This window comes from Brassica napus, chromosome A10 (assembly GCF_020379485.1).
Source record: "Brassica napus cultivar Da-Ae chromosome A10, Da-Ae, whole genome shotgun sequence".
Classification (NCBI taxonomy): domain Eukaryota; kingdom Viridiplantae; phylum Streptophyta; class Magnoliopsida; order Brassicales; family Brassicaceae; genus Brassica; species Brassica napus.
Window position 1 is genome coordinate 13,354,653 of NC_063443.1, and position 12,186 is coordinate 13,366,838.

The following is a 12,186-nucleotide window of genomic DNA, read 5'->3' on the forward strand; positions in this document are numbered from 1 at the left end:
TTTCTCTCAATGTTTATTTTAGTTTAAATATATACCAGTAAGATACATAGATTTTTTTTTTAATTACAAAACACTATGAAACATTAGATATTTTAAAAATTTATGTTTTTATTATTAATTTTTTACTATATTTTATTTCATTGATTCTTATTATTATGTTTATTAACTTTTACAGTTAAAATTGTTTGATACTATGATATTCAAATTTAATTTCGTTACGTTTTACTAAATTTCATAATATAATGTTAAAATTTAATGAGTTTTTTTTGGTGGTGCGAATATTTTGATATGTTTATTTTATTTAGATCATCTAGTTCAATTTCTAATATTATTGTCGGTGTCAGGTTATTTTATACTCCCTCTGTTTTATATTAAGTGTCATTGTAACCTTGTGCACACAAATTAAGAAAACAATTAATTTTGTATATTTCCTATATAAAAACACAATTACCTATACACCTAATCATATTTCAACCAATAGAAAAATAAATTACTACATAAAATTAATAAATTTTGCATTAAAAATCGAAAACAACACTTATTTTGTAACTAAAAAAATTCTCTACAACGACACTTAATGTGAAACGGAGGGAGTATTACATTACTCTTTTAGATTTTGCCAACAACTTTTTTTTTCATATCAATATTGGGTATGTTTTCTTTAAATATGTGACATAATATTTTTTTAAAATTACACATTTATTTATATATAATTACTTAGCTTCACAAATTTAATTTTTGAGTTTAAATGTGGCTATATGTCGGTTTATATGGTTAAACCAGTACCTAACTGAAAAGATTCGATCTTTTTGGGTCAACGCCTATTTCTTTGAAGATATTTTGTTATGACACTCAAAAATTCCATAAAAAGGAAACAGGTCATTTGAGCGCTTCTGCTTTGTTGATTCAGCATGCTTATCTTCTTCTTCATATTTCCCTTATAATCTCTGGCTCTTTGTTCTTAGTTTTGTAGTTAAACCATATCAGGTACACTGGTGTTGGTGAGGCAGAGGAAGATCAATTGTTCTCCTAAATTAAATCTGAGAGCAAATCAAAAGAAGCCCCTTTTGTATGGTTAAATGGAGGATCTGGCTGATTTTCTATCTCTGGGCTTGTTTATGAAAATGATAAATATAAAATCTTCCATATTTAACTCATATTCAGCGCTTGTTTGACTTGAGGAAATCATGTCCGCTTACTTTCACGGTTGAGGATCCCTTCCTTAGAATCTGCTATATATTCATGAACTTGGACTAATGTAACAATGAGTTAAATTCATACTCATGAGTCATGATGCTCAATTAAATATTTTTCATCTTCAAGTTAAGAAGTATAACTTCTTTTCAGGTGCCAAATATAATCTATAATCAACATGTTGGGACTGACTTCTCTTAATTTAGAAATCCAATTTCTGATATACCGAGTGACACATGGTTGGTAAAATAAGTATCTTTATAATGTAAAATAGAAAGCGACAAAGAAATGAAAACTAAATGACCATACTTGTTTTAAAGGTGTAACTTTTAGAGGTTGTAGTTGGTACTTCTTAACAGTCTGAGAAGTCAATCTTGATCCACCTGTTATATCATCCAGATGTACCGCTCGTTTAACATGCACATGCAATCTTCCACGCCACGAACTTCCTTTGGTAAAATTTGCTTCCTTGGCTGTTGATCCCTGAAGACATCCATGATAAAGTTGAGGATCAATATAGTAATACTGTCTCAATCCCAAGTAAGTTAAGATACTGCCGGGACATGTATATCTACTATGGCATTTTGAACCAATACTTGAGAGTACCATTTTAATGCTAGTATGTTAACAATTCTAAATTAGAAAATAAGATTTGTTACGAAAACAACCCATAAAAGCAAACATTGGAATGATAAGAAGAATATAGAGGGTTACTGGAAGTTTACCCCAAGTAATATGAGGCTGTCAAGAATAATCAATTTGTCCCCAATATATATTTCGCAAGTGCTTTTGCTAATATTTTCTGATAAATTTCAAAGCCGTAAAATAATCTGTATGGATTTTTTTGTTAGCAATATAGTAATGACAAACAAAATACTAATTAAAGACAATAATCAGAGATAGTTTTCTTCTTACCAGCTGGTCCAGAGAGCAAGATACGGGGACACATTGGGGGTGATTGGTTGGGCTGTAGAAAGTGACTTTAGCTTTAATTTTCATCTACAACCTTAAATACTACCAATCATGCTTTATCTTGGTTTTTAAAGCTACAACCAAAAAATTAAAACTACAGCAAAAACACACAAAAAATGGCTGTAAACATCTTATTTTCTAAAGCCCCATTTTTTTAGCTGTAGGAAATTTTAAAGCTACATCATTTAAAGCTAAATCAAAAATCCTACAGACAAAATATTAAAGTAAATTTTCTACAATTACAACCCAACCAATCACCCCCATTGTAGACAGATATGATGCATTCTTTGCAAACTTGCTTCCACAATTTATATGGACATAAGTTGATGTTACTAAAACATCCTTAGTCGTGCAACCATGACAGTTTAGAAAGCTGTTTATCAATACTTGGAAGACCATAATTTAAATTGTCCATCTTAAATGCAAAAAAAAAAAAAAACCTTTACTTAAAGCGTGGTATTGCAGTCCTTGTTAAAGTTCCTCAATGATTTCGTCAACAAAAACCCTACTCAAATCCAAAGGAGATAGAACTCGTTAGTGAACAAATCAATCGAGAGTTTAATACAATGGATCCATTGAATCAAAGTGAAACTTACTCCCATCAGATAGCTTTAGCGTAACTTTTCTGTGGTCACTGTAGAAAGGCTCAAGGTAGCAATAGACATCAAGATCGGGGACCTAGTGAGAGATAAAACACACAAAGAATACGAACATATCTTCAGAAACCAAGAGAGAAAAATCATCTAAAATAATCCACAGCTGATCTTAAGAAATATGGGAAGTTCATAGAAGAAACTTCTGTGTCCTCAGGATTGAGTACTTCTGCTCACAGACAATCCTTATGCGACTCACGTCTAGTTGATACGGAAGCTGACCCTGGAGGAGACGGAGTAGAAATGATTCTTTGCAATTATTTGAGAAAATCGACAAATCTCAATCCAAGTTCCACTCTTTTTCATCAACAACTTACATGATAAGTCATAGAGGCATCGATGGATATCTTGAAACGCATAGATGCGGTGAATTTATGTTCTTCCCAAGGCGGAGCGTTATCAGTCACATGAACAGAGAAAAAAATCCATCTTAGTGAGGAATGAAATGATGAATTTTAGGTATACAAAATCACCTATTTATAGCTACAGACTCAACGACTGGGAGAAAGAGAGACGCAATGAATGAGAAATCATGTAAGGAGTGGGGGAGATGGAATTAATTGAAACGTTAAATGCATCCGAGTTACATAACGTTCTGGTTTCCATAGCAGGTGAGAATATAATATCGGAATGCGAGTCAACACAATAGGCGGCTGCCACCAGAGATTGCTCGGAAACGACCCTCATAACCAAGTCAAAGCTCCATACTCAGTTGGATAAACATGAGCTCAAACTCATCAATGGCAGAAACCCTCGACGGCTGTTTCTTTCATCAACGTTGGGAAGAAGAAGGCAATTATAATGCATTTCAATAAATTGTATTATAGGCCCAGTTGACCAATTCTCGTAAGTCCAAAGCATCGAATGCAGTAAATATGAAAGCCCAATATTTTCAAATCATCAACGATTGAAAAAGAGAGATTTTAAATGGACACGTGTCACTATTACATGAGACTAATTTCACAGATGGAAGAAGATGACTAACCTTAATTCTCTCTATTGTCTCTCGCGAAAGAGGTATACGGAGCCTGAAAATTGACACGACAAAAACATATAATAGAAGAGCAGCCCATTATTGGATGAAGCCCATCAAACAACAAAAACATCCGACTTAATGAACCGCTGCGTTTTGAAGAGGCCGGACACGTGTCACCAGCAGAAAACTCGAATTAGTGAAGTGGCAGACGACGTGGACATCCTGGGAGAGATTAAAAGTGTAAGACCCGATCCTGGATTCCTCAATCCAACCAGACCGCGGCCTCACTAAACAACACAACCAGTTCCATCATTCATATTCAAGTTCAAGTGTTAAATAATTCTAAGTCTTTTTCAGAGTTTTGGAGGTTCCAACATTCACACTTAAACTATCAAGCAACAACTAGTGCAAATAGATATTTCATAGATATTAACCAAGGTTCATACATCATTCATCATCCTATTAAATATAATACACACTAGAATCGCATAAGTTCACAAGTTGCACAATAGGCTACAATAATCACACAATTTTCAGAATCAACCCAATCACCACACATCTTCCCATGGCCGCGGTCCTCATGGTGCTTTTCCCTTACCACGGTCCATTTCTGGTCCTTAGGAGTTCGGTCTCCAGGGGCGACTTCCTTCTCTTTCTCCTTTGCCTTCTCCTTGTCTTTCTGTCTCAAATCCATTCTCTTGATCACACGCCCAAACACACCAGGAACACTCAAGAGCAATCTCTTGGATCCAATCGGCCAATCCAAGGTTTGTGTCTCTCTTTCTCTCTTGAATTTTCTCTGTGTTTCTCTCTGTGTCAAGTTGAGTAAAAATCGACCAGAATGGCAGAAATGAGAGGGAGAAGACGATTTAAACTGTTCCCAACCGCCTGGGCGAACAGTTACCAACCAATCACAACCCTTCTTCCCAAAACCGTCCCATAACCGCCCCATAACCGCCCATTGGCGGTTTCTCCCCTTTTCTTCCTTTGGCAAATCGATCACTGAGCCTCAGCTCACACTCTGGAAGCTTGCCCACTCCCTGTCCCAAGCCTAAGACCCACTTGGTCGAACCGTCCTGCACCCGGACCATCGGCTCGCCCAGTAACCGTCCCGGACTCGCCCACACTGATCCGAACCAAAACGCACCGTTCACCGGATGGAGCTGACCTCCAGCTGTTCCCAGCTGAGTGAGCTAGTCCACCAGCTCCTGTGAGCTGGACAGATCATGGTGAACTGAATACCAGCTGAACCGAGCTGATTGAACTCAAACCAACACTCGTCCAGCTGCCTAAACACTCACCCAGCTCCTTTACCCTTGTTTCCATCATATCCTGGTTAAGTCTCAGCTGACTGATGCCCTTAACCTTCATTCAGGGCCATGATACGCTTGTCTCAAGGTCTAATGACCTGACTGGTGCGTCTTCCCGCACCATGGCCCGTCCGGCCGATCCTATCTAGGATCGGGGACATGACAAGTCTCCCCCACTAACTTGGGATTCGTCCTCGAATCCATGTTAAGTGTTTCATCAGGAAGAAATTGTCTGTACCAATCCGGATACATACTTTTCATTTTTGCTTCCGTTTCCCAAGTGATGAGGTCTTTACCATTGTAATCCCACACCACTTTGATCATGGGAACTGTCTTCTTTCTCATAGCTTTCTCTGACCGATCCACAATCCGAACCGGCAAAGTTTCCAAAGTCAAGTTCTTACCAAGGTCAGCAGGAACCTCAGGCAAGACAATGTCTTGTTCAGACAAGCATTTCCGGAGTTGGGATACATGGAACACATTGTGGTATGCATCCATTGCTGATGGCAAGTCCAACTTGTATGCCACTGCACCCACTCTCTCTATGATTCTGAATGGACCCAAGTACCTAGGATCCAGTTTCTTTCGTCCAGAAACCCTGGTCCTACCCTTAAAGGTAATCATCTTGAGATACACCAGGTCATTGACCTCAAACTCAAGATGTTTTCTACGCTTGTCTGCATAGCTCTTTTGGCGGTCCTGCGCCTCTTTCATCTTCTCTTTGACCATCCTGATTTTCTCAGTGGTCTGTTCTACAATCTCAGGACCCAACATGCTACGCTCAATCACTTGGGTCCAGCATAGGGGTGTCCTGCACGGCCTACCATACAAAGCCTCATATGGCGACATACCAATGCTTGTATGGAAGCTGTTGTTGTAAGCAAACTCCACTAAGGGTAAGTGTTTTTCCCAAGACTCTCCCCAGTCTAACACACACGCCCTTAGCATATCCTCCAAGGTTTGGATTGTCCTTTCAGACTGCCCGTCTGTTTGAGGATGATAAGATGTGCTCATATTCACTCTTGTTCCCAAGGCCTTTTGGAAAGCCTGCCAGAAATAAGATGTAAATCTTGGATCCCTATCCGAGACAATGCTTGCTGGAACACCATGCAACCTCACTATCTCGTCTATGTACACTTGCACAATCCTGTCGACCCCATCCCCTTTCTTGATGGGCAGGAAATGAGCCGACTTGGTCAGCCGATCAACCACAACCCATACCGCATCTTTCTTATTCCTGGTTGTGGGAAACCCAGTCACAAAATCCATTGTGATGTGATCCCATTTCCATTCTGGTATGGGTAGGTTCTGGAGTAGACCACTGGGAACCTGATGTTCTGCCTTCACCAGTTGACAAGTGGGACACTTAGCCACCCACTCTGCAACATCAGATTTCATCCTCACCCAATGGTAGTACCTTTTCAGATCCCTATACATCTTGTTCAGTCCAGGATGAACTGAAAACTTAGACTTATGAGCCTGTCTCATAATCTCTTCTTTGAGTTCCTTATCATTAGGAACACTGACCCTCCCATTGACCAAGATGGTACCATTCTCAGTTGTCTGGTACTCAGTCTTGTCATTGGCGGCTACCTTCTTTAGGTTTTCATCCAGGCCCTGTGCTTGCCTGATCCTGGTCAGGAGATCGGCCTGGTTCACTGCCTCCAACCCCAATGGCTCTTCTGAACCAACCAAGGTGTTGAGGTTCAAGGACCTGATCATCCCTTCCAGTTCATCCGCCTCCCTCTCAGATGACACTTCAGCCCTTCTGCGGCTCAAAGCATCAGCCACTAGGTTAGCTTTCCCAGGATGATAAGCTATGTCCAGATCATAATCTGCAACAAACTCCATCCATCGCCTCTGCCTTAAGTTTAACTCAGGCTGAGTGAATATGTACTTCAAGCTCTTATGGTCTGTGAGTATTTGCACCTTGGCACCATAAAGATATGATCTCCATATCTTTAATGCAAATACTACAGCAGCCATCTCCAAATCATGAGTCGGATAGTTACCCTCATGCTTCCTTAGCTGTCTGGAAGCATAGGCTATCACCTTCCCATGTTGTGTCAAAACACAACCAAGACCAGTTATGGATGCATCCGTATACACCACATAAGGCTGATCAGCCTCAGGCAATACCAGGACAGGTGCATTAGTCAACATGTTCTTGAGTGCTGCAAAACTTTCCTCACACTCCTCAGACCATGTGAACCTCACGTCCTTGCCTGTCAGCTTAGTCATAGGTTGAGCTATGCTCGAGAACCCCTTGACATATTTCCTATAATATCCAGCCAACCCCAAGAAGCTTCTAACTTCCGTAGCATTCTTTGGCTGTGGCCATTCCTGAATACATTTGATCTTATCTTGATCCACTGAGACTCCTTTATCAGACACCACATGTCCAAGGAACCCAATGCTCTTCTGCCAGAAGCTACACTTGCTTAGCTTAGCAAAGAGCTTCTGTTCTCTCAGGCGGCCCAACACCGCCCTAAGGTGTCTTTCATGGTCCTCCTTTGTCTTGGAATACACGAGTATATCATCAATGAAGATGATCACAAACTCGTCCAAGTATTCCCTGAAGATGCCGTTCATCATCTTCATGAATGCAGCAGGTGCATTGGTCAGTCCGAACGGCATAACCACAAACTCATAGTGGCCATACCTGGTCCGGAACGCTGTCTTTCTCACATCATCTGGTGCAATGGGGATCTGATGATACCCAGAGGCCAGGTCGATCTTGGAGAACCACTTGGCTCCACGGAGTTGATCTAACAACTCATCAATCCTGGGTAAAGGGTACTTGTTCTTCACAGTCACCCTGTTCAAACCCCTATAATCAATGCACAACCTAAAGCTACCATCCTTTTTCTTTACAAATAGGACTGGTGCTCCCCAAGGTGATACACTAGGGCGTATGAACCCCTTCTCAAGCAACTCCTCAAGTTGCTTCTTCAGCTCTGCCATCTCAGCTGGTGCCATTCTATATGGACTTTTTGATAATGGGGCCGTTCCAGGTTCCAATTCAATGATGAATGGGTCAGCCCTATCAGAGGGAATGCCCTGTAGTGCCCCAAACACATCCTGAAATTCCCGAACCAACGGTATACCCTCTGGGTCACAGGCCCCTACAACCTCATCAGTGTAAATGGTAGCCAAAAAGGCCTCACAACCATTTCCAAGCATCCGTTCTACTTGGACTGCTGAAACCACCAAACTACAAGAGGTTGGCTTGATTCCTTGGTACTTGATCGGGGGTCCAAACTCGTTCTCAAGTTGCACCCTTCCCCGGTGACAATCTAGAGTTGCCCGATACTTTCCCAACCAGTCCATGCCCAAGATCACTTCGTGATGCTTGAGGGGGACAACAATCAGATCTATAGGCATCGGCCTATCCAAGATCACCACAGGGATGTCCCTAACCAGACCGAGTGAGTTCATAACCTGTCCTCCGGCCGCACTCACTCGTTCAGGACCATCCCATGTTCCATACTGGAACAAACCTTTTCCTATCATACTTGGACTCACAAAACTATGTGTAGCTCCAGTATCAAATAATGTGTGTGTTTCCACACCACCAATACTTAAGGTCCCTACACAAGACCCATCAAAGTATATCTATCCATCCTAGATTCCATACCATGCAATTCTACTGGAATTGTAAAAGTAGTAGTCTAGAATGTTACCAGTGATCGCTTGGAAAGGCTGAGTCCCAACCACCTCCTTGGATAGCTCATACACACGAGGTGTTGAGGTCTGGCCTCTTCCCTGGACTGGCCTGCTAGCCTCCCCACGTCCCTTACTTTGGTTGCCTTGCAGCTTAGGGCAGTCCCTGCGGTAGTGGCCCTTCTGGCCGCAGTGGTGACAGGTCCTGGACTCACCCAACGGACTTGGACAATCCTTGGCTGAGTGATCCATCTTACCACATCGAGTACAGGCACCCATGGCCTTCCAGCACTCTCCACCGTGGTATCGTCCACACTTAGGGCACTCTGACCTACCACTTGAGGTTTTACCCTCCTCGGTCGAGTCCCTCTTCCTCTTCTTGTCACCACTCTGACCCGAGGATACCACCACACTCTTCATCTTCTGCTTACCCTCCTCGGTGAGGTTGGTCTCCAGCAAGGCCATCCTCTCAACCAACTCAGAAACCGTGTGGAACTTACAAACAGAACAGTAGGTTCGAAGTTCCACCCTTAGGCCTCGGATGAACCTTCGGACTTGAACCTTCTCATCCTCCAGTTCTCTTCCCACATACCTCCTGAGTCGGTTGAACTCTTCTTCATACTCACGAACAGTCCTCCGTCCCTGAGTCAAGTCCAGGAACTTGGACTCCAAACGATCCCACGCCTCAGCAGGAAAGTACTTATGGTTGAACTCAACCTCAAAGTCAGCAAAGTGCTCAATGGTACCATTGGTACGCTTGTCCAAAGCTAACCACCAGTTATGTGCATCTCCCTCCAGGAAGTGTACTGCTATGTCCTTCTGGTAATCCTCAGGACATCGTGTGGACTTGAAGTTTCGAACCAACCTGGTTCTCCACTCGTCCGCCTCCATAGGATCAACACTTCCAGCAAAGTGTTTGGTTCCCAACTTGGAGATATGCTCCAGCACCTTCAGGTAGTCCATACCACGCACTGGCCTGACCGGTGGGTCTATCTCAATCACCTCAGCCACACGGCCAGCACCAACATCAGCCACTCCAGCAGCAACCCGAACCGGGGGATTAGCCTGTCCCACGGACGAGTTCACCAAGGGTGTGAAAGCCTGTGTCAAGGAGGCTATCTGAGCTCCCATGATCTGCATAGCCTCCACCAAGCCCCTTATGGTCGGCTCAATGACCTCCTCGGCACCAGTGACCCGAACATTGTTTGCATCAACATTCTGGCCACTCCCAGCACCAACATTGGACGACCCAGTATCGTCTCCATGGACTTGCTCTTGCTGCTCGTCCACATTAGTTTCATTAACCTCAGTAGGAAGAGTTGGACCCACTGGAAGTCCGGTTGCATTGTCCACCTGCTCCACCAGAGCGGGTAGCACCGTGGTTGGAATGGTTCCAGCTGGTAACACCCCGGTCTGTTCAGCACCATCCTGCCCCACTGCTCCAGACACTCCAGTTGCCTCCTTTCCTTTCCGAGATTTGTACCTTCTTGTACCCTTAGGAGTTACAAACACAAACAAAAGGTTAGTCCAAAACTGAACACACAAACCTCAATCACTCCTAAGTTAATCAGTACAAAAGATTACTTACAACCCAACTATCTCACCATGAGTCCATACGGCCAAGTGTGTGGTGAACCAATAACCCAACAAATCCTAGAATCAAGAATGCTCTGATACCAACTTGTAAGACCCGATCCTGGATTCCTCAATCCAACCAGACCGCGGCCTCACTAAACAACACAACCAGTTCCATCATTCATATTCAAGTTCAAGTGTTAAATAATTCTAAGTCTTTTTCAGAGTTTTGGAGGTTCCAACATTCACACTTAAACTATCAAGCAACAACTAGTGCAAATAGATATTTCATAGATATTAACCAAGGTTCATACATCATTCATCATCCTATTAAATATAATACACACTAGAATCGCATAAGTTCACAAGTTGCACAATAGGCTACAATAATCACACAATTTTCAGAATCAACCCAATCACCACACATCTTCCCATGGCCGCGGTCCTCATGGTGCTTTTCCCTTACCACGGTCCATTTCTGGTCCTTAGGAGTTCGGTCTCCAGGGGCGACTTCCTTCTCTTTCTCCTTTGCCTTCTCCTTGTCTTTCTGTCTCAAATCCATTCTCTTGATCACACGCCCAAACACACCAGGAACACTCAAGAGCAATCTCTTGGATCCAATCGGCCAATCCAAGGTTTGTGTCTCTCTTTCTCTCTTGAATTTTCTCTGTGTTTCTCTCTGTGTCAAGTTGAGTAAAAATCGACCAGAATGGCAGAAATGAGAGGGAGAAGACGATTTAAACTGTCCCCAACCGCCTGGGCGAACAGTTACCAACCAATCACAACCCTTCTTCCCAAAACCGTCCCATAACCGCCCCATAACCGCCCATTGGCGGTTTCTCCCCTTTTCTTCCTTTGGCAAATCGATCACTGAGCCTCAGCTCACACTCTGGAAGCTTGCCCACTCCCTGTCCCAAGCCTAAGACCCACTTGGTCGAACCGTCCTGCACCCGGACCATCGGCTCGCCCAGTAACCGTCCCGGACTCGCCCACACTGATCCGAACCAAAACGCACCGTTCACCGGATGGAGCTGACCTCCAGCTGTTCCCAGCTGAGTGAGCTAGTCCACCAGCTCCTGTGAGCTGGACAGATCATGGTGAACTGAATACCAGCTGAACCGAGCTGATTGAACTCAAACCAACACTCGTCCAGCTGCCTAAACACTCACCCAGCTCCTTTACCCTTGTTTCTATCATATCCTGGTTAAGTCTCAGCTGACTGATGCCCTTAACCTTCATTCAGGGCCATGATACGCTTGTCTCAAGGTCTAATGACCTGACTGGTGCGTCTTCCCGCACCATGGCCCGTCCGGCCGATCCTATCTAGGATCGGGGACATGACAAAAAGTGTCTTTTATATATAAAGATAATGCAAAAGTAACATATTTTTTTAGATTTCAATATATCTATTTTATTAAAGAGATGTATTAAGGAAAAAATAACTTAGAAGAATGTTGCTTAATAAAATGTAGATATACAAAATTGGGAAAATTTGGAGAAATGCACTCAAATAAGATTATAATTTGAAAACTACACCCTTATTTATTTTTTTTGGATAATACATAAATTTACCTAATTGTCCAATCTTAATATTTCTGATATATTGTTTAAAAATTGTTTTTTAATCGTAATTTCTAATATATTGTTTAAATTTTGTTTTTTTTTTGTTAAAAAATCGTTAGAGAATCTATCTAATATCTTTTTAATATATCTACACATTATCATTTCCATATCTTTTTAATAATATCTTAATTTTTTATTATTTTTAAAAATAAAGAAATCAAGATGTGTATCATCTTCTCGTCTCCTTCTCTCGTATCCTTTCCATTTCTGATTTTTTCCT

General features: G+C 42.1%; 1 long non-coding RNA gene across 4 annotated transcripts; it reads right to left on the reverse strand.

Annotated features, from left to right (window-relative positions):
* Positions 1-1,434: 1,434 nt before the first annotated feature.
* On the reverse strand, positions 1,435-3,755 carry LOC125579226. 4 transcript variants are annotated; one of them, XR_007317223.1, is made up of 6 exons: positions 3,137-3,755; positions 2,763-3,042; positions 2,613-2,671; positions 2,110-2,498; positions 1,920-2,024; positions 1,435-1,677 (listed from the first exon to the last, which is right to left on the reverse strand). It is a non-coding gene; the product is annotated as an uncharacterized LOC125579226 (long non-coding RNA). The 4 variants fall into 4 exon arrangements; XR_007317222.1 differs by having other exon boundaries at positions 2,607-2,671; positions 3,137-3,749; XR_007317220.1 differs by having other exon boundaries at positions 2,110-2,508; positions 2,607-2,671; positions 3,137-3,748.
* Positions 3,756-12,186: the final 8,431 nt, after the last annotated feature.